We start from the raw sequence: 25,173 nt of genomic DNA, 5'->3' as shown, positions 1-25,173 counted from the left end.
GCTGTGAGGCCTCAGGCAGGCGTCCATGCTGATCCACCGGGCTCAGTACTCATCCAGCAAACACTAAACAGCAGTATTTTCTCCATGGTGATGTGTTCGCCTGCCCTATTAGAGTCTGAGCCTTCCTCTTCTGTCTCTTTCCATTCCCCAGCGCCCAGCACCATGCCTGGCACCCCAAGAGCGATGCATCCGTGTTTCTCAGGTTGTTTGAGTTGCTGGCTGATATTTGCTCACTGGCCCTTGTTGACTGAATGGGCTGACGGGCACATAGCCACATTTGTTGACTGAGCTTTTCCTACTGATACCCACTGCCTGGCACCTGCCCAGGGCAATCCCTCGTAGCATCTGCCAGGGCCCGCCAACCGCCTGGATAAAGGCGAACAGGAAGAACAGCTCTCTCATTTCCTCAGCCCTGCCTCTGGCCGGCTCTACCTGCCTCTTTCTTGTACTCTCTGGAACACCCCCATTTCTCTGCACCTCTATCTCACCTCATCACTGTCTCTGCGCCTTGTCAGTATTGGGGCTCAGAAAGCAACACCCCAAAAGGAAGGCCTCAGAAGCAGCCTCAGAAGCAGAAGTTCTTCTCTGACCTTCTTTTGCCCTCTTGTTTCAGTCTCATTCTCCCCTGAGGTTAGCCGTACAAACTAGAATCTCTCTTCCCTGAGGCGGGTCATAGAAACCAGAACCTCCTTTACCCAAAGCCAGCCGTAAAACCTAAAAATATTACTCTAACTTTCCCTCTGCCTTTCTGTGTAAAAACTGGCCATAAAAAAATTATCTAGCCTGGGGTGCTGGCTCACACCTGTAATCCCAGCATTTTGGAACGCTGAGGCAGGAGAATCACTTGAGCCCAGCAGTTTGAGACCAGCCTAGGTAACACAGTGAGACCTTGTCTATTAAAAAAAAAAAAAAAGAAAAGAAATTAGGCAGGCATGGTGGTGTGCTCCTGTGGTCTCAGCTACTCGGGAGGCTGAGATGGGAGGATCACTTGAGCCCAGGAGGTCAAGGCTGCAATGAACCGTGACTGAGTCACTGCACTCCAGCCTGGGTGACAGAGGAAGACCTTGTCTCAAAAAAAAAAAAAAAGGAAAAGAAAAAGAAATTATCCGATCTACCTTGTTTGACTGTAGGTTATAAGACTCCCATTCCAGAGAAGGTCTTACCCTCTGCCCAGAAGGAAGGAATGCATGCTCACAGATGCCAAGAAGAATCTAAGCGGACAGGCCCTGCTGGGTTTCCCCTCTCAGTCTATTAGCATTCGATCCCAGTCTTTTTGTCCAATCATATCTCTACACGACTCTTCCTACTTTGTTGAACCCAAGCACAAAAGTGGACATTTTCTCCTGCATCTTTGGGCCTTCATTCTGAAGCCTCCTCGTGTACACACACTAAATAAATGTGTATGCCTTTTCTCCTATTAATCTGTCTTTTGTGAATTGATTTTTCAGTGAATCTTCAGGTGGCCCAGGACCTTGGCCCCTGCATCAGCATTGCTATGCCTGTTTCTCTGTGTGTCTGTGGCTCTGCTCGGTCACCATGTCTCTGCCCACCTTTGCTGACTCCCTCTCTGTGGCTTCTTCTCCCTGCCACCATCTTTCCCTCCCACAGAACAGCTGCCCTTCCCCTTGCCCATGGCCTCATTGTCCACACTCAAGGCTGTGGGTCTCAATAGCACCTGCACACATTTGTTGCTACCTCTTTGTTTTCCTGGTGACAGACCAGCTTTTCCACCCTACTCCTCAGGAATTTATTGCAAATGGTTGTTTTTTTTTTTTTAATCTCCTCCATCTGGGGTGTCTGCCCTTCCCTTCCTGTCCCTTCCCCCAATCCTAGAACTTCCAGTGATAGTGAGTTCTAGAGATCAGGGGGAAAATCTCAAGATCGGGGCAGGAGAAAACCTCCAAAGTCCCAAGATCGGATCTTCAGAAGCAGCCTGAGGATCTTCCTTCCGTTAAGTGTGGTGCATGCAGAGAGGGGATGGATATGTTAAAATGTGTCACACATACAGGGTGACAGGCTACATGGGAGGAACATGTGCTCAGCCTCCGAAGTCATCGGGAAAGTTCATACACCCTGTGCTGGGGACACATGTACACCATGAGGGCCACTTATTTGAGAGCATATAGGTCCCACCTGTGCAAGGCAAATCCCAGCCTCCCAAAGTGCTGGGATTACAAGTGGGAGCTGCTGCACCAAACAGCTGATCTATGCACTGGAGGGCATGGTGTTTGAGGATGCAGATGTGAATGTTGTGGGAGAGGGAAATGTACAGAGTAGTCAGCCATTTGTCCTGATTAAACAAACTCTTCACTGCCTCCTTGCCTGTTCCATGTGACTCACAGGGCCTCCCTGCAGGAGGGGATATCGCTTCCCATCCACTGACATCAGGCGTGGCCATGGAACATCAGGCTTGAGCCAAGGGGGTGTGCACAGAAGCGATGCCTGCCACATCTGAACGGAAGTTTCTAGGGTCACATTGCTCTGCCTTTACTCCTTTTCCTCTGCCCCATGAACCACGTGCTCTAGACAAGGGCTCCTCCTTCAGCCCAGCTACCAGAATGAAAAGACATGAGGAGCAGACCTGGGATCTGACTTGCAGATAATAGGTAAAGCAAGAGTAATATAAACAGGTGTTGTTTGTAAGCCACTGGCACTTGTGGGATTTGGGGGTCATTTGTTAGTGCAGCATGACCTAGTGAAAGCTGACTGAAATATTTCATGTAGCCCCATGGCCCTAAGTACTCTCCACATGCTGATGACTTTTTTTTTTTTTGAGACAGAGTCTTGCTCTGTTACCCAGGCTGTAGTGCAGTAGCACAGTCTCTGCTCACTGCAACCTCCACCTCGCGGGTTCAAGCAGTTCTCCTGCCTCAGTCTCCTGAGTATCGGGGACTACAGGCATCCACCACTGTGCCCAGCTAATTTTTGTATTTTTGGTAGAGGCAGAGTTTCACCATGGTGGCCAGGCTAGTCTCGAGCTCCTGACCTCAAATGATCCACCCACCTCAGCCTCCCAAAGTGCTGGGATTACAGGCGTGAGCCAGAGCACTCGGCCTGATGGGTCTTGTGTGTCTATTCCCAGGCATATCTTTTTCTCTGAGCTTCAGACCCATCTATCCAACTGTCAATTCCAGTCTTCACTTGGGTATCTAACAGGCAGATCAAACATAACATTGGCACATAACTCTTGATTTTACTACCAACCATCCTCGTAAATCTGCTCCTCCTCAAATCTTCTCCAAATGACCTGTCAGATTTACCTCCAAAACCCCTAGTCAAAGCCCCATTATTGTCCATCTAGCCTACTGCAACAGCCTCCTAACAGGTCTCCCTACCTCACGTACAGCTGCCAGAGTTGTCTTTCTACAGTGTAAATCAGATCACATCATCGAGGCTTTCCATGGCAAATAAAATTTAAAAAAAAAAAAAAATTCTCACCAAGGCCGACTGTGCTTGATCTGCTACTAAGTAGATATTTAATGATGATAATAATAATAGTAATTGCTTAATTGTATGTCATTTTGACTGGGCCACTAGGTGCCCAGATATTTTGTTAAATGTTATTCTGGGTGTGCCTGTGAAGAAGTTCCTGGATGAGATTAACATTCAAATCAGTAAAGTGAGTAAAGCAGATTGCCTCTCCAATGTGGTGGGCCTCATCCAATCTGTTGGAGGCCTGAATAGGACAAAAAGGTTGAGTAAAGGAGAATTCACACTTTCTCTGCCCTACTGTCTTCAGGCTGGGACACTGGTCTTCTCTGCTGCCTTAAGATTCAGACTGGAAATTAACCATCAGCTCTCCCGACTGCCTCTCTGTGGTTTTTCCTCTCTGCTATCTTCTTTTCCTCCTATGGAAAAGCTGCTTTCCCTTTGCTGATGGCCTCAAGGACATGGGCCCTCAATGGCACTCAATAGTCTCTGACCTTTGGACTCAGGCCAAAACTACACTATCAGCTCTCCTGGATCTCCAGCTTGTCAACTGAAGATCATGGGACCTCTCAGCCTTCATAACCATGTAAGCCAATTCCTTATCATATAATGACATATGTATTTATGTGATAAGGAATATATTATACATAAACATATGCTATTGGTTCTCTTTATCTGGCGAACTCAGGCTAGTATGATGATGAGGAGGAGGAGGAAGAAGAAAGAGAAAGAGAAGGAGGAATGAGTGTGAGTGCTCAGGCCTGTTGGAGATACTCTGCTGAGCAGATTCAGCTCAGATCTGACAATAAATACCTGTACCATGACTAGTCTAAAACTTAAACCACCTAGTCACCACCAGCTCCTCGAAATTGGCCAAGAGAGGGCCCCAGTTCACAAGCCAAATTTGCCATGTTCACTGCCCCTCCCTTCCTCTCCCTGTCCATGTCCTCCGCATCCTGCATGGTCCTCCCAGATGCCATCCCCTTCTGCTGTATTTCCCAGAGCATAGCTGAGCTCTAGAGTGGTAAGTGAGTCCCTCGACACAGACTATGGGTTTTAAGATTCAAGATATTTTTGAGCCATTATGTCACCAGAACAGTGTCCAGAGGCCCTGAGAATTGAAATCAGGGATCCAGGATCCAAGCCCAACCTTAGATGGGGACACTGGGTTCATGTTGAGCAGAGAGGAAATTCTGTGGTTTGAATGTGTCCTCTCCATTATCTGGACATTGGAACTAATCACCAATGTAACAATATTAAGAGGTGGGGCCTTCAGGGGATGATTAAGCCTTGAGGGTGAAGCCCTCATGAATGGAATTAAGTGCCCATTCATGGACACTTGCCCATTCAAGCTCTCATGAATGGAATTATAAAAGGGTTTGACGGATGGAATTTGCTCCTCTTGACCTCTGCCTTCTGCCATGTGAGGACACAGCATCTCTCTCTTCTGGAGGTTGCAGCATTCCAGGCGCCATCTTGGAAGCAGAGACCAGGCCCTCACCAGACAACTGAACCTGCTGGAACCTTAATCTTGGACTTCCCAGCCTCAAGAGCTGTGAGAAAATACATTTCTGTTCTTTATAAATCATGCAGTCTGTGGCTGTTTTAACTTTACTTTAGGTTCAGGGTACATTTGCAGGTTTGTTATATAGGTAAACTTGTGTCAAAAGGGTTTGGTGTACAGATTATTTCATCACTTGGGTACTAAACTTGGTACCCAATAGTTAATTTTTCTGACCATCTCCCTCCTCCTACCCTCCGCCCTCAAGTAGAAGATCCCAGTGTCTATTGTTCCCCTTTTTGTGCCCATGAGTTCTCATCATTTAACCCCCACACTGTTAAGTGAGAACATGCAGTATTTGGTATTCTGTTCCTGTGTTAGTTTGCTAAGGAGAATGGCCTCCAGATCCATCCATGCTCTGTGGTATTTTGTGATAGCAGAGTATAAAACAGCTAAGACGGAGAAGCAAAGTCACTTGATTACATTCAGACAACACCACCTTCTGCATCAATCCCTATGCTGGGCATTGTTGGGGGACACACAGGAAACCAAAGACTTCCCTCACTTAGAAGGGAGAGGGTAGAAACACAAGCCTAGCCTCAGGTGCTCTTGGTGTGATGCTGGAGACACTGCTGCCTTCAGAGAACTCCCAATATGCATGAGTCTCATAGTTCACCATGGAGGCATTGATCCAGACCCCTTTCCTCTGCCTCATCCATCCCTCAATGCTTGCTCTTTGTTCCAAGCCTGTCTGTGTTGGGCTGCCAATCTGAGGTGACTTGGGGTTTTAGAACATCTCTAGTTGAAAACACACTCCCTCTTCTTCCCATCCCATGGGGCTTTCTGACTCCAGGCCTCAGGGAAACAATGCTTACTGGGACCTCTGTCCCACGCCATGTAGTTCCTGAGATATCTGCTCATCAGGCTAGTGTCCAAGCTAGTTCTGTCCCATGGAGAAGCCTGACTTTTACTATGATTGTGGAGAAGCATCGAGGGCTCATTCCTATGGCTTACCCTACAAAGAGAAGGAGCACTAATGAGAGAACACAAGTAATCAATCAGCAGGAGAGCTGATTTCTTGTTGCCATTTATGTTGTCATTATGTCGTCTTCATGGCAGCAAGGTTCTACAGTGGCTTTTCTAAAGGCTAATGGAAGAAGATGGGGTTGAAACAAAAATATTAGTCTGTGGGGCTCTGAGGCTCCAGGGATTACTGTAGTTTTATTCAGAGTAGCTCCCCTCTTATCAGTTTTATATATTGGGGTTCCATGTGAGATGTTATTTACAAGTGGTTCTTCCAACTGGACAAAGATTTGAAAACCACTGCTGCTCTGCTTGCTACCATATGCAAGTTCTGTGCCATCACTTAAAGTGCATTATATGACGTTATAGATGTCTGTTGTCAATTTGGTGTCACCATCACATACATCATGCCACATGCCCTAGTATCTAACTGAGCATGTCTTTTGATTTTATATTCAGTTTGCTTACAGCACGTCTTTCAAATTACAAAAGTAACACATGTTTGATTATAACAACTGAAACATACAATAAAAAGATGATAAATTATAGCGCCAGTCCCCACCCACGACCTCTCCTCTGATGTAAGCAGTGTTAATATCCCGTTATGTAACCTTCAAGTGGACACCCATTATGAACAATTTTAGCTGTCTTTAAAATCACTGATGCAAGAATCTGTCATCTACAATAGCAATTGGTATGAGCAAGGCAAGGTATGAATATATATTTCTTGTTTTCATCCACAAGTTAACTAATTTCCAGAGGCTGTCTGGGTTTCCAACAAGGAAGAGCAACCACAGTTGACCAGTGACCATGCAGTCTAAGTGGACCAACAAATGGAAAACCCTGTCTCTGAGAGGGATGCCCACGGTAACAATTAACATGGGGCTATAGTTCTGGGATCGAGCAAACATTGCATGTGTGAGGCTGTGAGCAGTGTTCATGCACCTGGATCTTCAGGTGCTTTTCAGAAATGGTGAGGGTTTGTGATTACGGTCTGGGTGTAAATCCCACTCTGCCATTTTTTTGGTCAGTTCACCTCTCTAAACCTCAGTTCACTCGTTTACACGGGAAAGAAGAATAATACCCAGAAACACAGAAGCCAATTCCATGTAGTCCAAGTAGGAAGGGCTTTAATGAAGGGAAATTGAAGCTTCTACAGCTGTTAGAAGACCTGGGAAAGAATCGCTGGGGAAGCCACGGCTGAGCACCCAAGGACACCAGCACAGCAGGCATTTCCCAAGGCCTTACCCAAAACCCCTGGGAAGTTCTGCTGGCCTTCTCAGGCTGCAGCAACGAAGCAGGTGAATCTCAAGAAGCTCAAGTGGAAGGTGCTTAACCTCCTGTCTGCCTATTTATCTACCTACCTGCAACTAATTCTGGAGAATCACAGCTTTGCCGCCTTTTCTACTTTCCAAACTTTCCCTATGCACTTCTCTTGGCAGACTCAAACCAGGAGCCATATGGCAAAGGCATTCTGGGAAATGTAGGTCTCATCTCCTCTTCCACAAAGCAAGGGACACCTGATGACAAGTGGTGGTGATGCCAGGTGAACAATCGACAACCTAGCACAACCTACTGCATTTTTTGAGATTTTTATGAGATTTTTTTATGAGATTTTTATGAGATTATGCAATAATCTTTTTTATGAGATTAAATGCAATAATGCAGATAAAGTCTTAACAAAGTGCTTGGTGAACAGTTAATGCTTAATAAGTGGCAGTTATTATAATTTCTTTTTATAATTTTGATTGCAGAAATGGTAGCTTTCCACCTAGCGCAGCACACTCACTCCATTTCATGCTACAGAAAATCCTAGGCTTTGGGGTTCCTGTCAAAAGATACATTTCCCATTGCCTCACACCACCCAGCAGGTCCCATCATTTCTTTTTCAGATCTGATTATAATGGCAACATTTGTAAATTGCTGATCCTCTAATTCCCCGGAAGCATGTAACCTGGCTCAATGTATTCAAATCAATTACCCAGAAAGACATGAACTAAATTCTCTACTTCTGTATCCTGGTTTTACATTCCATGGCGATTGTACTTGAAATCACCACCAAGAGAAGAGCATTATGCTACAGGTGTGTCTTCTTCATCATATATCATTCAAGGCATGAGGAAATCCAATAATAACTCTATTTATGAACAAGCAGTTGTAACCTCACAATTGCTATCACCAAACATTTCAGAATAATGAAATATTTCCAATGAGAATTAATTTAAAAAGCCCAAAATGCATGCAAAGTTACTTCCATGAAACTTAAATTCAAACCATTCCCCGGGTAACCAAATTATACTTGTAAAGACCTCAAATTGATTGGACTTCAAAATTCAAAATTCAATTGTAGAAAATAAAATAGGTTATAAACCACAAAGGCCTTTGCCAAGCCATCCCCTGCTCTGAAGCACAATCCAAATATCACATGGTCACACGTCAGTGCTGCCTGCAAAGAAATCCATTTTACAAACAAACCTAGGGTAATAGGACCCAGATCTGTAATGCCTTATCCTGATTAATGATGGACTTACACACTGTTATATCCATGGTCACCAAGAGTAAAGCTAAAATTCTTGGAAGCAGCATTACTCTTAAAATTGCAATAATCTCCAGGGGAAATGACCCAATTTAAACTTATTCCCTCTTTAGCTGGAATGTGTTTAACTCTTTTAAACTTGTTCTTTGCTGTTACCTGTGTCCTTCAAAGACATGCCCTCTGTTATTCTACATAACTCCCTTCACTCAGAAGCCTTCAGTTGCAAAAGCAATTTAACCCCCAGTTTACCATGATACTATTAAAGAATAAAATAGTCAGTAGCCCAAACAAATTCTTAAGAAGCCAACACTTTCAATTGGCATGTTTTTTTAGACCTTAAATTCATATGCACAAATATGCATTGGTTCAGTCTGCCAACCCATGTCTAGGTGCTGGGTGAATAAGCTAGAGGAGCTCTCTGATGTCAGGGAGCTTACATTCTAGTCAGAAGAGGCAGATACATGAATCAACAAACAAGACCGTTCAGGATGCATACACACTGATCTGAAAGTCTCTTCACTTCACTTGCCTGGGCTGAGGTGGGACCACTATCTTTGAAGAGCCAAAGAAGGAGAGTTCTCAGAAGAGGTTATAGCAAGTGTGAAGGTCCTGTGGCAGGAAAGAGCTTGCCAGGCTCAGGAGGTGGAAACACATTGCCGAACACAAATACACACACAACATATACACCAACACACACCAAAGACTTTCTACAAGGTTTCATTAAATACTGAGTAGGTACAAAAGATATTTATAAAACATGTCTGCTGTACAAAGAATAACAATAAAGGGAACATTCGTGTATCCCACCATCCAGTTTAGGAATGAAAGCATGACCATTAAGCATGACCTCCTTGATCTGATCACCTCTCTTCCTAACCCAGAGAAACGCTAATCTGAATTATGTGTTTCATTCTCCCACATTTTCTCTCTTTATGACCTTATATCCTGAACAATATAATGTTCAATATGTTTTTGATCTCTAAGACTAGAATCATGCAGTTATGTAGGTTTGTATGGCTTGGGGTTTTTGTAGCCAAGTCAAAGCTATGATAAATTTATTTTTGAAATTTTTGAGTGAAGGAGTTAATAATTTTTTAATTAGAATTTGTTATTGAGATAATTGTAAATTCATATGCAATTGTGTGTACCATTTATCCAGTTTCCCCCAGTGGTAACCGATATGGTCTAGCTGTGTCCCCACCCAAATCTCATCTTGAATTACAGCTCCCATAATTCCAACGTGTTGTGGGAGGGACCCGGTGGGAGATAATTGAATCATGGGGGCGGTTTCCCCCATACTGTTCTCATGGTAGTGAATAAGTCTCACAAGGTCTGATGGTTTTATAAGGGGAAACCCCTTTCACTTTGTTCTCATTTCTCTCTTATCTGCCACCATGTAAGACGTGCCTTTCACCTTCCGCCATGATTGTGAGGCCTCCCCAGCTGCATGAAACTGTAAGCCCATTAAACCTCTTTTCCTTTATAAATTACCCAGTCTCAGGTATGTCTTTATCAGCAGCATGAGAACAGACTAATATAATAACATATTAAAAACACTAGTACAATATCATAACCAGGATACTGACATGACACAGCTCACCAATCTTATCCAGATTTCTCCCATTTACTTGTATCATTTGTGGTGTGTGTGTGTGTGTTTGTGAGTGGGTGCGTGTGTGTATCCATCACTAACGTCAAGATACTGGCCAGTCCATCACCATGAGGATCCTTCATATTGTGCCTTAATAACCACCTCCCTCCACCCCATCCCATTCTTAACCCTGGACAACCACTAATCCCTTCTCTATCTGTAACATTTGTCATTTCAAAATGTTATACAAATGTAGTCATACATATATAGCCTTTTGGCACTGACTTTTTTCACTCATAATAATTCCCCGAAGATTCATCACAGTTGTTTGTAATCAATAGCTTGTTGCTTGTTTATTGCTGAGTAGTATTCCATCCTGTGAATATACCACAGTTTGTCTAACCAGTCACCCGTTGAAAGGCATCTTCAACAAACAGGTTAATGGTCAAACAAACTGTGGTATATTTGAATGGTAAAACAAACTGTAGTATATTTGACTATTACAAATAAAGCTGCTGTGAACACTTCACTATTTCAAATAAAGCTCCCCAGGTTTTTGTGTGGACATAAGTTTTTATTTCCCTGGGATAAACACCTGAGGGTGCTACTGCTGGGTCATAGGCATGCTGGGTTTTATAATTAGCTGCCCTCTGTTTTCTAGGCTAGAACTACAATTTTATATCCCACCAACAATATATGAACAAGCCTATTTCTCTACATCCTTGCCAATGTTTGGTGTTCTTATTTTTTTTTATTTTAGCAATTCTGATAATGCATAGCGATATGTTATCATGGTTTTAATTTGCATTACCCTTATGTTGAACATATTTCATGAATTTATTTGCCATTTGAATAACTTACATTGTGGAATATCTATTCATGTGTTTTGCCCATGTTCTAATGGATGGCTTGTTTTCTTTTTACCATTGAGTTTTGAGAGCTCTTTACATAATTGAGATTCTAGTCTTCTTCAGATATGTGATTTGAATATATCTTCTCCTACTCTGTAACTTGTCTATAGCTTGCTTTTTTACTCAACATTATTTCCTCAGTTTTATCTATGCAGATGGATTTGTTTTATTTTGTTGCTGTATCATTCTAATATTGTTTTGTATTTTGCTATATCATTATACTATTGATGGACATTGCTTATTGTTCTGCTTTCACAAGCAATGTTACCAAGGGCTTTCTTGAGGTGTCCACTGCTGCACCTATATAAGGTCTCTAAGGTATAGACCTAGTAACATTTCTGGATCACAGGGTGTGTGCATTATTAATGTTATTAGATAATGCTAAATTTATGCCAGAGAAATTTCATCACTGCAAACTCCCACTAGCAGTGTAAAAGTTCCTATTACTCCATGACTTTGCTAGCACTTGATCTTATCAGACTTTTTTTTCAATTTTAACAATCTAATGAGTATATAATGGTATCTGTTTTATTTTTATTTCCCTGGTTACAAATAATCATACAAATAAATACAAATAGTCCCTTTACTTCCCTGGTGAAACTGAACATTCAGTCTAGACATTCAGATTTCCTAATTGGTCAAGTGTCTATTTAAGTTACTTTGCCCATTTTTGTATTGAGTTGTGTATTAGTCCGTTTTCACACTGCTATAAAGATACTACCTGAGACTGAGTAATTTATAAAGAAAGGGGTTTTAATGCACTCACAGGGAAAGCCTCAGGAAACTTATAATCATGGCAGAAGACGAAGGGGAAGCAAGGCACATCTTCAAAAGGTAGTAGGAGAGGGAGAGAGAAAGAAGGAGAAAGTGCCACTTATCAAACAACCAGATCTCATGAGAATTCACTCACTGTCACGAGAATAGCATGGGGAAAACCGGCCCCCTTGATCCAATCACCTCCCACCAGATTCCTCTCTCTGTTGGCAGTGGCCGCTGCCATCATGCAGGCTGCAGCAGGGAGGCACCACCAGGGCTGCACACTCTGTGAAGCAGGCAGGAGCTGGTAACAAGTGGGAGCCCCACCCCTTTTGAGTTGGCAAGGTGGGAGCTCCCTTGGTGCAGCTGTGGCCACCCTCCCAAGCACAAGACCCAAGCATCTCTGCAGCCTTCACTCTGGGGTGCCTGGGAAGTTTCCCCCCGCCCTCTGGCCCACAGGCTCAGGAGTGTCTGCTCCTGCTGCCTGGCCTCTCCACTCCTGGCACCCCACTCTGATCTTGGAGCCAGGGTGGGGCCTATCCTGGGCATTGGCACAGCCTGGCTAGGTGTGCACATGCTTGGGGCAGCACTGACATGCCAGTGCCCTGCTACCTTGGCCCCCTCCAGAATCTGGGCAAAACGAGTGTGAAAGGAGAACCCGAGGGGGAGTGCTGAGGGTGGCTTGGCACTGGCCTGCAGGTGCCTCTTGGTGCAAGCAGCCTGGGCACCATAGGCACCATGGACAGCAGCAGGAGGCAGACAGGCTCCTGGGCTGAACGGAGTGGGTCCCCAGTAAGGCCCCACCTTTAGGCCAGGGATGGCCTAAAGGCTGGGGGCTGAGCTGTCAGTCCCGCAGACCAGAGTGGGGACTTGTGGTGCCTTTCAGGCCTGCCCATGGCCACCCATGAACCAGTTGGCACACACTTCCTCCCCTCTGACATCCATAAAAGTCTCAGGTTCAGCCAAAGCAGGGTAGAGGATGGAGAGACGATGGGATGACCAACTTCAGAGAGGAGCTATCCTCTCTGCTGAGAGCTGGGAAGAAGACAGGAAAACCTGCGTATAGAGAGGAGCAACTTTTGCCAGAGCCTCCTCTCTGTTGAAAGCAGGAGACATCAGGATGACTGGCTGCAGAGAGGAGCTACCCTCTCCAGGGCCTCCTCTCTGTTGAAAGATGAACCCTTAATGGGACAACCTGCCAGCAGAAAGGAGCCACTGACCCCAGGGCCTCCTCTCTGCTGAGAGCTGAACACTCAACCAGATGACCTGCCTGCAGAGAGGAGCTAACCACTGCAGGTCTCTTCCAAGCTATTCTAACACTCAATAAAGCTCCTCTTTATCTTGTTTACCCTCCATCTGTCTGCGTATCTCATTCTTCCTGGACACAGGACAAGAACTCAGCAAAGGTGCCACCAGCCAGAGAGGTTTCTGGCCAGACAATTGATACCCCAAAGATCCCTTAACACCTCAACACATAGGGATTACAATTCAGATTACATTCAATATGAGATTTGGGTGGAGACACAGCCAAACCATATTAGGTTGTCATTTTCTCATTGGTTTGTAGGAGGTATTTTTGTTTGTTTGCTTAACGTATTCTCAATACTAATCTTTTCCTCTTATTTGTGTTGCAAATCTTTTCTTATAGTGTGTGCTTTTTCTTTTTACTTTTGTTAGGGTGTCTTTTGACAAACAAAAGTTTGTAATGTAGTCACATTTTTCAAAACTGTCTGTATGGCTCCTACTTTTGGATTTTAAGAAATCCTTACCTATCCTGAGGTCATAAATGCACACTGCCTCTCTATTTACAGTATTTAAGAACATAAACTCTTAAGCCAAACTTCCTAGGTTCAAATCGTAGTAATGAAACCTTGACCAACTTATTTAACCTCTTCGTGGCTCAATTTACTCAAATGCAAAGTGGAGATGATATTAGTACCTACATTGTACACTTGTTCTGTTGGACTAAATAACCTCTACTGAAAATTGTCTACATAGTATTACATGCTATCATCATCATCATCATCATCATCATCACCAAGCTTTAGAATATTGGTGTTTACATTTAAATCTTTAGCAATCTAAAATTTATTTTTATATATGGTGTGAGGTGTTAGCCCGACATTTTTTATGATGAATTATCAATTTACCCAATACAGTTTTGTAAATTTGAGTCTTTCCTTACTGAACTGCAATACCAACTCTGTCATAAATCAAATTTCCACTTGTATTAGGTATTAGGAGCTGTTCTGAGATTTCTATTTTCTTCCATTGGTCTGTCTATTCCTAAGATGGTGCCACTCTGTTTTAATTTCTGTAGTGTTGTAATGCTTTTTGATAAGTTCTCCACCCTCTTCTTCTTTAGCAGATTTTGACTATTCTTTACCCTTTATTCTTTCATACATATTTTAGAATCAGTTTTTCAGAATCTTTCATAAAGAAACCTGTTGGATTCTAACTGAAATTGCATTGAATCTATGTTTGAATCAATTTGGGAAAAAAGAAATTTTTACTTTATTGCCTTTCAATCTATGAACTTTGCCTTTTTCTTTTTTTCTTTCTTTGTTTCTTTTTTTTTTTTTGTCTTTTTTTTTTTTTTTTTTTTTTTTTGGCAGAGTCTTTGTCTTGTCACCCAGGCTGGAATACAATGGCGTGATTTTGGCTCACTGCAACCTTTGCCTCCTGAGTTCAAGCAATTCTCCTGCCTCAACCTCCCAAGTAGCTGGGATTACAGGCACCCGCCACTATACCCAGCTAATTTTTGTATTTTTAGCAGAGATGGGGTTTCAGCATGTTGGCCAGGCTGGTCTTGAACCCCTGAACTCAGGTGATCCACCCACCTTGGCCTCCCAAAGTGCTGGGATTATAGGATGAGCCACCATGCCCAGCCAGCCTACTATTACTTTACCATTTTTTAATGTTTTCAATATTTTTTATGTGTTCTCAATAAAGTTTTCATACATATTTTTTAGATTTACTCCTAGATATTTTATTGGAGGTACTGTAAATGGTATCTATTCTTTACCTCTTATTTCTTCATATATATTTTAGAATCAGTTTTTCAGAATCTCTGAAAAAGAAACCTATTGAATTTTAAATGAAATTGCATCAAATCTATGTTTGAGTCAATTTGGGAAAACAGAAATTTTTACATTATTGCCTTTCAATCCATGAACTTAGCCCACTATTATTTTATCACTTTCTAATGTTTTCAATAGTTTTTATATTTTCTCCACAAAGTTCCTGTACAGTTTTTTAGATTTACTCCAAGATATTTCATTTCATTGGAGGTACTGTAAATGGTATCTATTTTGAAGTACAATTTGGACAGCTTATTGTTGGTGTAGAAAATGCAGTTAACTTTTTGCACTGGTTTTATATCCAGAGACCTTTTATTAATTCTAATAATGTATCTGTATATTCATGGGGGATTCTATGTTTATAAGCTAATGTTTTAAAGTGATAACAATATGTTTTTTCTTTGTGATTCATATGTCCTCTGTGTGTGTGTGTGTGTGTGTGTGTGTGTGTGTGTGTGTGTGTGTGTTATTTGCCTTCTTTCATTGGCTAGGACCTTCAGTATATTGCTGAATAGATGTGATAGCAGATGGCTTTGTATTGTTTCTTATCTTAAAGGGAATTATTTCAGTGCTTCACCTTTAAGTAAGATATTTAGTATAGGTTTTTCATAAATGTCCTTTATCAGATGAGAACATTTTCTTCTATCCCTGGCTTACAAAGAATTCTTTAAAAGATCACAAGTGAATATTAAATTTTATTATATTTTTGTATCTATTAAAATGATTGACATGGTTTGAATTTATGTCCCTACTCAAATCTCTTGTCAAATTGGAGGAGAAGCCTGGTGGAAGATGATTGGATCATAGGTGCAAATTTCCCCCTTGCTGTTGTTGTGATAGTGAATGAGTTCTCATTAAAATTGTGTGGCACTTCCCCCTTCACCCGCTCTCTCTTCTGACACCATGTGAACAAGGTTGCTTGCTTCCCCTTCACCTTCCACCATGATTGGACGTTTCCTGAGGCCTCTTAGTTATGCTTTCTGTTAACCTTGCAGAACTGTGAGTCAATTAAACCTCTTTTTTTCATAAATTACCCAGTTTCAAGTAATTCTCTATAGTAGTGTGAAAACAGACTAATACAATGCTCACATTGCTTTTCTTCTTTATCTTGTTAATGTAAGGAGTCACATTGATTTTTTATGCTTTAATGTTTCCCCAATCTTACATGCCTTAGGTAAACTAGCTCGTGGCTTATTATCATTTTTCTACATTGTAGGATTTTGTTTACCAACATTCAGTTTAGAATTATGTGTCAATGTTCTTAAGTAAAATTTGCCTGCAATTTTCTTCTCACACTATCATTGTCAAGATTTAGTATCAAAATTATACTAGCTTTATAAAATGGGTTAGGGCATATTCATATTTCCTCTTTATCTATATTATAGACTAGTTTGTGTAAGATTGAAAATATCTATCTCCTGAATGTTTGGTAAAACTCACTAGTGAAATCATTTGGGAGGATCTGATTTTTCTTTAGGGTCCATTTTAAAACTAATCGTTCCATTTATTTAATAATTATACTACTGTTTGTTTCATATTTCTTCTTGAAACGGTTTTTGTAGCTTATACTTCTTTAGAAATTTTTCCATTTTATCTAAGTTTTCCGAAGTATTAACATAAAGTTTTTAATTATCTTTTAAATCTCTGCAGCATGTGTAAATATGTTTGCTTTCTTTATTCCATGCATTGTTTTATCTGTCTTCTTTCTTTTTCCTTGCTCAATCTTAACAGAAATTTTTCAACTTTATTAGTTTCTCAGAGAAAGAACTTTTGGCTGCATTAAGCCTCTTCATTGTGCATTTGATTTTTTTCTCATAAGGGTTTTCTCTTTTAAAAAAAATTCCTATGTTCTGCTTTTTTGGATTATTCTTATGTTACTCCTTTTTAAATTCTTCAGTTGGATATTTAGTTTAGTGGTTCTCAATCAGGGACAATTTTGGCCCCTATGGGACATTGAGCAATGTCTGGAGATATTATTTGGTTGTCACAACTGGGGAAAGGAAGATATTGGAATCTAGTGAGTAGTCACCAAAGATGCTGCTAAACATCCTACAGTGAGCAACACAGCCCCGGAAACAAAGAATTATCCAGCCCAAATGTCAAGAGCACTGAAGTTGAGAAACCCTGGTCTAGCTTATTAATCTTCAGCCTTTATTCTTTTCTAATGAGACTACTCAATGCTAAAAATTTCCTGCTGAGTACTGCTTTAGATTCATACCATAATTTTTTTTTAAATTTAAATACAGGGAAATTTGCTTTCTTTTTGGTGGATGCTTGTATGAGCTTTAATATGCATTCACCACAATCAAGATATAACACGGTTTCATCACCCCAGAAAATGCTCTCATGCTGCCCCTTTGTGTCAAACTCCTCCCCTACCACTGATTCACTCTCCATGCCTATAGCTTTCCAGGATTTCATGTCAATACAATAATGGAATATAAGTTTGTTTTGAGACAGGGTCTCACTCTATTGCCCAGTCTGGAATACAGTGGTGCAATCACAGCTCACTACAATCTCAGACTCCTAGGCTCAACTGATCCTCCTGCCTCAGCCTCCAGAGTAGCTGGGACTACAGGTGAGCCCTACCACACCTGGCTAGTTTTTTCCTATTTTGTGGAATCAAAGTCTTACTGTGTTACCCAGGCTGGTCTTGAAAGTCTTTCAGAATATATATAACTCTGAAAATAGCTTCTTTAACTCAGCATAAAGCCCATGAGATGCATTCACACTATTACATAAATCTTTAGCTCATTTTTTTTTTTTATTGCTGTGTGGTATTCTACTGTATGGATGTACTATGATCTGATTATCCACTTACACATTAAAGGACTTTGGAGTTGTTTCCATTCTTTTGGTGTATTGAACTGCTATTTGTGAACAGATCTTTTTATGTAAACACTGTTTCATTTCCTCAAGTACCCAGGAATAGGATAGCTGGATCATATGATAAGTATATCTTTATAAGAAATTGTCAAACTGTTTTCCAGAGTGGCTGTACCATTTTCATTCCCAGCAGCAATGTATGAGAATTCCAGTTGCTCCACATACTCATTAGCATTTGATATTGTTAGGTTTGGGTTTTTTAATTTAATCTTATCCATTTGATAGATATGTTTTGGTTTTAATTTTCATTTTTGTTTTAATTTTCATTTCTCCAATGCTAATAATCTTGAGCATCTTTCCCTGTGTTGATATGCCACAGATACTGTTTCTTTAGTGAGATGTCTGTTTGAATTTTTGGGTTTTTTATTTGATTATTTGTTTTCTTGCTACTGAGTGTTTTAGCAATTTTACTGAGGTCTAACTGAATACAATAAACTTCAGATAGAAAATGAAGAATTTGGTAAGTTTTGACCACGCATGAAACTATTATCAAAATCAAAACCAGTAGTTATAGGGAACATAACTATTAACCAAAAATTTCTTTGGAATCCCTCCCTCTCTTCTCCCCTTCCCCAATTCCAGGCAACCATTGAGTTTTCATCACTGATAAGCTTGCATTTTCTAGAAATTTATAAAAATGAAACCATAGTATGAATTCTTTTTGCTTGGCTTCTTTCATTTAGCAGAAACATTTTTGAAGTTCCTTCATGTAGTTGTGTGTATGAGTAGTTCCTTTTTATTTCTTAGAATTATTCCATATATGGACTTACTTCAATTTTTACTTTTCCATTCACTAGTTAATGGACACTCAGGTTTTTTGTAGTTTAGGACTACTATTTGAAAATAAGTGCTATAAGCTGGTATAAATGTTTATGTAAAACTCTTTGTATGAACATAAACTTTCTTTTCTTTTGTGCAAATAGGAGTAAAATGCAAGCTTATATGGTAGGTGCATGCTTACGTTTTTAAGAAACTGCCCAACTATTTTCCAAAGTGGTTTCCATTTTACTTGCCATTTAGAAGTGTCTGAGAGTTCCAGTTCCTTCAAGTCCTGGCTAACACTTGATATGGTTCGTCTTTTTAATTTTAGCCATCCCAATGGGTGTGTAGCAAACCTCATTAGGTTTTAATTTGTATTTTCCCAATAATTAATGATTTTGTACACCTTTCATATCCTTATCTTCCATGACACATCTTTTTTGATAGTGTCTGCTTATATCTGTTGCCTATTTTCTATTGGTTTGTGTTCTTGTTATCGAGTTTTGAGGGTTCTTTATATATTCTGGATACATGTCCTTTATCCTTTATCAGATATATGCAGTGCAAACATTTTCTCCTAGTTTGTGTCTTGTCTTTTGCTTCACTTAGCAGTATCTTTTGAAGAGCAGAAGTTTTTAATTTTTAATTTTGATGAGTTCCAAATTAGCAATTTGCTTCTTTACAAGTTATGCTTTGGGCAACCTATCTAGATATCTTTGTCTAATTCAAGGTCACAAAAATTTGTCTTTGTCACAGCATTTGTCTTCCTTTCAGTTATGTAAATTTCTACAGCTGGCTTGACTTCCTCCCCAGAAAATGGGTTTTTCTTTTCTACCACGTGGCCAAGCTGCAAATTTTCCAATCTTTTATGCTCTGCTTCCCTTTTAAATATAAGTTCCAGTTTCATGATATTTATTTGCTCTGTCCATTTTGCTCACACATATGGACATAGGCTGTTTTAAGCAGCCAGGCTACATCTTGAGCACTTTGCTGCTTAGAAATTTCTTCCTCCAGATACCCTAAATCATCACTCTCAAGCTCAACATTCCGCAGATCCCTGGAGCAGGGGCACAATCTTTTAAACAACCAGATCTTGTGAAGACTCTATCACAAGAACAACACTACAGGGATGTTGCTCTGCCATTAGAAACTGCCCCCATGATCCAATTACCTCCCACTAGGCTGCACCTCCAGCACTGGGGATTACATCATTTCAACATGAGATTTGAGTGAGGACACAGATCCAAACCACATCATACCACTGCAGCCCCTCCAAAATCTCATGTCCTTCTCACATTTCAAAATCCAATCATGGCTTTCCAACAGCCCCTGAGTCTTAACTCATTACAGCATTAACTCAAAAGTCCATAGTCCAAAGTCTTATCTGAGACAAGGCTAGTCCTGTCTGTCTATGAGCCTGCAAAATAAAAGACAAGTTAGTTACTTCCAAGATACAATGGAAGTATAAGCAGTGGGTAAGTACTTCCATTTGAAACAGGAGAAAGTGGCCAAAAGAAAGGGTCTACAGGCCCCATGCAACTCTTAAAGCCAGCAGAGCAATCATTAAATCTTAAAGCTCCAAAATGATCTCTTTTGACTCCATGTCACACATCCAGGGCACACTGATGTAAGGAGTGGACTCCCAAGGCCTTGGGCAGCTCTATCCCTGTGACTTCTCTCAAGGGCTGGTGTTGAGTGTCTATGGCTTTTCCACAAGCACAGTGCAAACTGTGTGTGAATCTATGATTCTGGGATCTGGAGGACAGTGGCCTTTCTTTCAGCTCCACTGGGCATCTCCAACCCCACATTTCCCCTCTACACTGCCCTAGTAGAGGACCTCCAAGAGGGCTCTGCCCCTGCAGTAGAATTCTGCCTGTACATCCAGGCTTTTCCACGCATTCTCTGAAATCTAGGCAGAGGCTCCCAAGCTTCAACTCTGCACTCTTTGCACCTGCAAGCTTAACACCACGTGAAAGCCACGAAGGCTTATGGTTTGTACCCTCTGAAGCAGAGGGTACCTGGGTCCCTTTGATACAAGACTGGAACTGGAGCAGATGGGATGCAGAAGACAGTGTCCTGGGACTGCACAGGGTGGAGGGGCCCTGGGTGTGGCCCACAAAACCATTCTTCCCTCCTAGGCTTCTGGGCCTGTGGTGAGAAGGGCTGCTGTGAAGGTTTCTGAAATGTCTTGAAGGCCTTTTCACATTGTCTTGGGTATCAGCATTTGTCTTCCTTTTGGTTATGCAAATTTCTACAGCTGGCTTGAATTCCTCCCCAGAAAATGGGTTTTTCTTTTCTATCACATGGCCAAGCTGCAAATTTTCCAATATTTTATGTTCTGCTTCCCTTTTAAATATAAGTTCCAGTTTCATGTGATTTATTTGCTCACAAATATGGACATAGGCTGTTAGAAGTAGCCAGGCCACATCTTGAGCATTTTGCTGCTTAGAAATTTCTTCCACCAGATACCGTAAATCATCACTCTCAAGCTCAAAGTTCCACAGATCCCCAGAGCAGGGGCACCACACAGCCAGTCTCTTTGCTGATAGTGATATGGGGAGGCCGCAGAAAATGTTCAATCATGGTGGAAGGTAAAGGGGAAAGCAGGCACATCTTACATAACCAGAGCAGGAGGAAGAGAAAGATGGGGGAGGTGCTACATACTTTTAAACAACCAGATCTTGTGAGAACTCTGTCACGAGAACAGCATTAGGGGAAAGGTGCTAAACCTTGAGAAACGGTCCCCATGATCCAATCACCTCCCACCAGGCCCCACCTTCAGCATTGGGGGTTACATTTCAACATGAGATTTGGGTGGGGACACCGATCCAAACTCACTAAGTTACAGGTTTCTTGGGGAAGAAACTTGTACCTCATGTTCCTCATCTGAGAAATCAGTCTAAGAAATCCTTCCTTGTAGAATTTCTTGGAAGACTGAATGTGATAATGTATGTTTAAAAGCCAGGCACATTGTCTGGCACATGCAAAGTATAAACAATAGCATCCATAGTAATTTTTCACTGTTGTATCTTCAGTACCTAACCCAGTACTCAACAAATATAATTTAAATAATATATAAACCCTGTCTGTGAAAGCATTTGTAATGTGTAAACCCCCACACGGGTCAGGCGTGTTGTTTGCGTTGGTTTTGTTTTTATGTGTGTAGTACAGTCCTTCCTCTCCCTGGTTCTGACTCTGTACTCTCAACTTTCTTCGTGTTTGCCATTTGTGGCCTGCTGGTCTATTTATAATCTCCCTCCTCCCTATAGTATGAGCACCTTAAGGGAAAGGACCAGTTGTGTCATGTACATCTCTGTATTTCCCCTTTCCAGCACAGTTCCTGACACACAGCAATCCTCAAAACATGGTGAAATACAGTAATAAAGGGTGAGCAAAAGGAGGGGGGAAAAAACTATATATATATTTTTTTGTTTGTTTGTTTGTTTGTTTTTGCCACAGGCCTAAGGAAATGTGATGCAATTCTCCAAGCCCAAACACAAGAAATATCAGAGTTCTAATCATCCTGTGAGGTCTAATTTTACTTCTTCTCTTCCATTCATCACATTCACCTGCAGAGCAATAGTGCAGGGCCCGGTACCCTGCTGGGTTCCCCAAGCATGAGACTGTACCCACCTTCAAGCCTGACACCCAGTGGTAAAAGTGGGGGATGCAGGCTACTTTTCCAGACAACTGCAAGGCACAAGGTCTCCAAGGGCTTTACCATACTCCCTCAGGTGTGGTCAAAGACCCATGGCTTCCCTCTCTACCTGGTCCCACTTTTCAAAGGGACGGGGAGATTTGGGAAGCACTGTGATATCAAAAAACTGGCAAGGAACAAAACGATGACTTGTGAATTGCACAATCACAAATGAGTGGATGAATTCTGTGGTATGTGGATTCTATCTCAATAAAGATTTTATTTTACAAAAAATATAAGTAAAAGAACCAAGGTGGCTATCATGATTCATCACTTATTTGATTTGGTGGATATTTACTATAAATATATTTTTAATAGTGATTTTGGGTGATCTTTAATAACATACTCAGTAAGCAACCCTTAGTGCTATATAAAAACAAAAGTTTGCAGATTGCACAGCATTTGTCTGTTAAAAAAAGAAAAAGGCAAAAAACAAAACAAGAACTTCGATTTTTTTTTATCTGTTTATAGCCCATCAGGGGGCCCTATGTGGGCGAATGACCATGCCTGGAAAATCCTCAGCCTGAGTACCTAGAAAGATCTTAAGTGTCTCTAAGTACATAGCCAGAGTTTGAGTGTTTCTAAGTATTGCGGAAAGAGTTTGAATGTCACACAGGGAAAGATGACCTCAGCTCTACCTCCTCATCTAGATAATTCATAAGAATCATTACGACAAAGTGAGGAAAATTGCCATTAATTGTTATTGAACATTTCCTACTGGCCAGGAAAGGTAAGATAAAGGACTGCTTAGAGCCTTACACGTATTATTTAATTACCATGCCACCACCATGACCAGGACACTATTGGTGTTTCTTCTTTAACATTAAGGAAACAGAGGCTTATTTGTTCAATGTCGCACAATCAGCAGTGGCAGAAGCGGCTCTCACTTGCCTCTGACCCACCCTGCCTTCCGGCACATCCATTTGACATCAAATTTATGGTTGAGTTGCGGCGTTTTGCTTCCTGCCCGCTTTATAGTACATGAGGGTATGCTGTATAATTAATGTACATGTGCTCATTTTCTAGAACTCAGCACTTGTTTTCTTGTTTTAAGATTATTGTCAAGGTTTATGGTTATTGCATCTTTACTTTATGTTCCTGTGTTGCTTATGTCTATGGTTATCTGAGGGTCCTGCAGAGGAAGCATGCCTCTCTTTACAGACAACTCACCACAGGAGTGGCATCACCTGGAAAGAACAGCCATCAGAATATGGGGTGAGCCATGATTAGCTCTGCCAGTGGAAAGGAGACTTGGGAAACTTAGGGCTTGGAATCACAGGAATGCAGCAAGGAGTGGGCCAAGCAGGGTGGTTCTGATCAGGAAGGCTTTATGTGACAGGCCAAAGGGTCTGGACTTTAACTGACAAACGAGGGATTTTTTATAGAGGGGAGTACCGTAACTAGATCTGTGTTTTGAAAACATCCATCTAGACTGGGTGCAGTGGCTCATGCCTGTAATGCCAGCACTGTGGGAGGCCAAAGCAAGAGGATCATTTGAGGCCAGGAGTTTGAGACCAACCTGGGCAACATAGGGAGATCCTATCTCTAAAAAAAATAATTTTAAAAAATTAGCCAGGCGTGGTAGTACATGTCTGTAGTCCTAGCTACTTGGAAAGCTGAAGTAGGAGGATTGCTTGAGCCTAGGAGTTCAAGGTTGCAGTGATCTATGATGGTGCCACTGTACTCCAGCCTGGGTAAGAGAATGAGACCCTGTCTCTAAAAATAATTAATAATAACAATAATAAAAGCACCCATCTTGTTTCAGGACAGGCCAAGAGCCACCCTGAGGAGGGACCCCTCTGGATGCTGTAGTCTGACAGGGTAAAACATGTCCATAATCAGGTTTTGTCATGGCTTGGGAAAGTGTCTCTGGTCCAGCACTGTCAGAGATCTCGCCTCTCTTGCCCCCTGTCCTGCTTCTCTAGCTAATCCTCCTCTGTGTCCCATGCTGGCCTACACCAGCTCACATCAGCCAAGACACCCCAGGTCCAAATCCTGGCTCTGGCCTCCCCAGCCATACACCTGTGGCCAGTGTTCTCTGTGCCTAGTGCATTCATCTGCACAAGGAGAAAACAATAGAACATACCTCATATGATTGCTGTGAGGACTGACATGAGCAGGTGCCCAGGAAGCCCTTAGAAGGGAGCCTGGCACAGGGTAAGCATGATATTGACTTTTGCTCTGATCCCAATTACTCAGAACGGACAGCCTAGACTCACTGCTGATACAAATTCTCAGGCTTCCTACCAGCTCTTGATCCAAGATGGGACTTTCCGATGAAGACTTCACCCCTGGTATTTCTGTAGCTCTGTTTCCTTTTATTCTTCCTGCTACTGAAAGGTGTTCATGTAAATGCCAGGACTATACCTCTGCTCAGATTTCTGCACTTAAATCTGTGCAGCTGTCTGGAAACTCCTGGGGATACCTTCCTCTGACTTATTGTCTCTTTATGCTGCAGAAGGAGAAAACTTGGAAGGCTAAGCTTGCAGTGGAAAGAGAACAACTTCCTTCCCAACCGAGAGGCTTCTCAGAAGCCAGCTATTCTATGCTACTTCTCTGATATCTCTGGTGTCAGCAGTCCCTCCCAAAACCTTGGCATGTTGATTAAAAGAAAGCAAAAACCCTGTCCCTCTACAGCTTCACCGGATGGCTGCTTTTTAACTGCTTCCTGCCCACTTCTGGGTGAGTCACACGGGCCCCCCAGCTGCTCCCTTCTCTGCACTCAGGCTCCTTCCAATCAGAGAGCAGTTACCAAGGGAACCACAGGTACCAGTCTCTCTCCGTACCCTGAATCAAGGCCTAATCTACATTGAAAGAAATTTCCATTCCGGAGCTCAGCAGATTTCAACATTTTACAACCTGCTTCAACCCTGGTTGCAGTCACTTCTTCCTTAAAGGGGCCAGTCTTCCTCCACAGTAGTTAAAACCTGTTATTTACATCAGGTATAACTCCCAATGCAGCACACCACCATGGCACAAGTATACATATGTAACAAACCTGCAC

This window comes from Macaca fascicularis, chromosome 1, assembly GCF_037993035.2.
Source record: "Macaca fascicularis isolate 582-1 chromosome 1, T2T-MFA8v1.1".
In the NCBI taxonomy this organism is placed as follows: Eukaryota; Metazoa; Chordata; class Mammalia; order Primates; family Cercopithecidae; genus Macaca; species Macaca fascicularis.
This window is presented reverse-complemented; position numbering follows the sequence as displayed.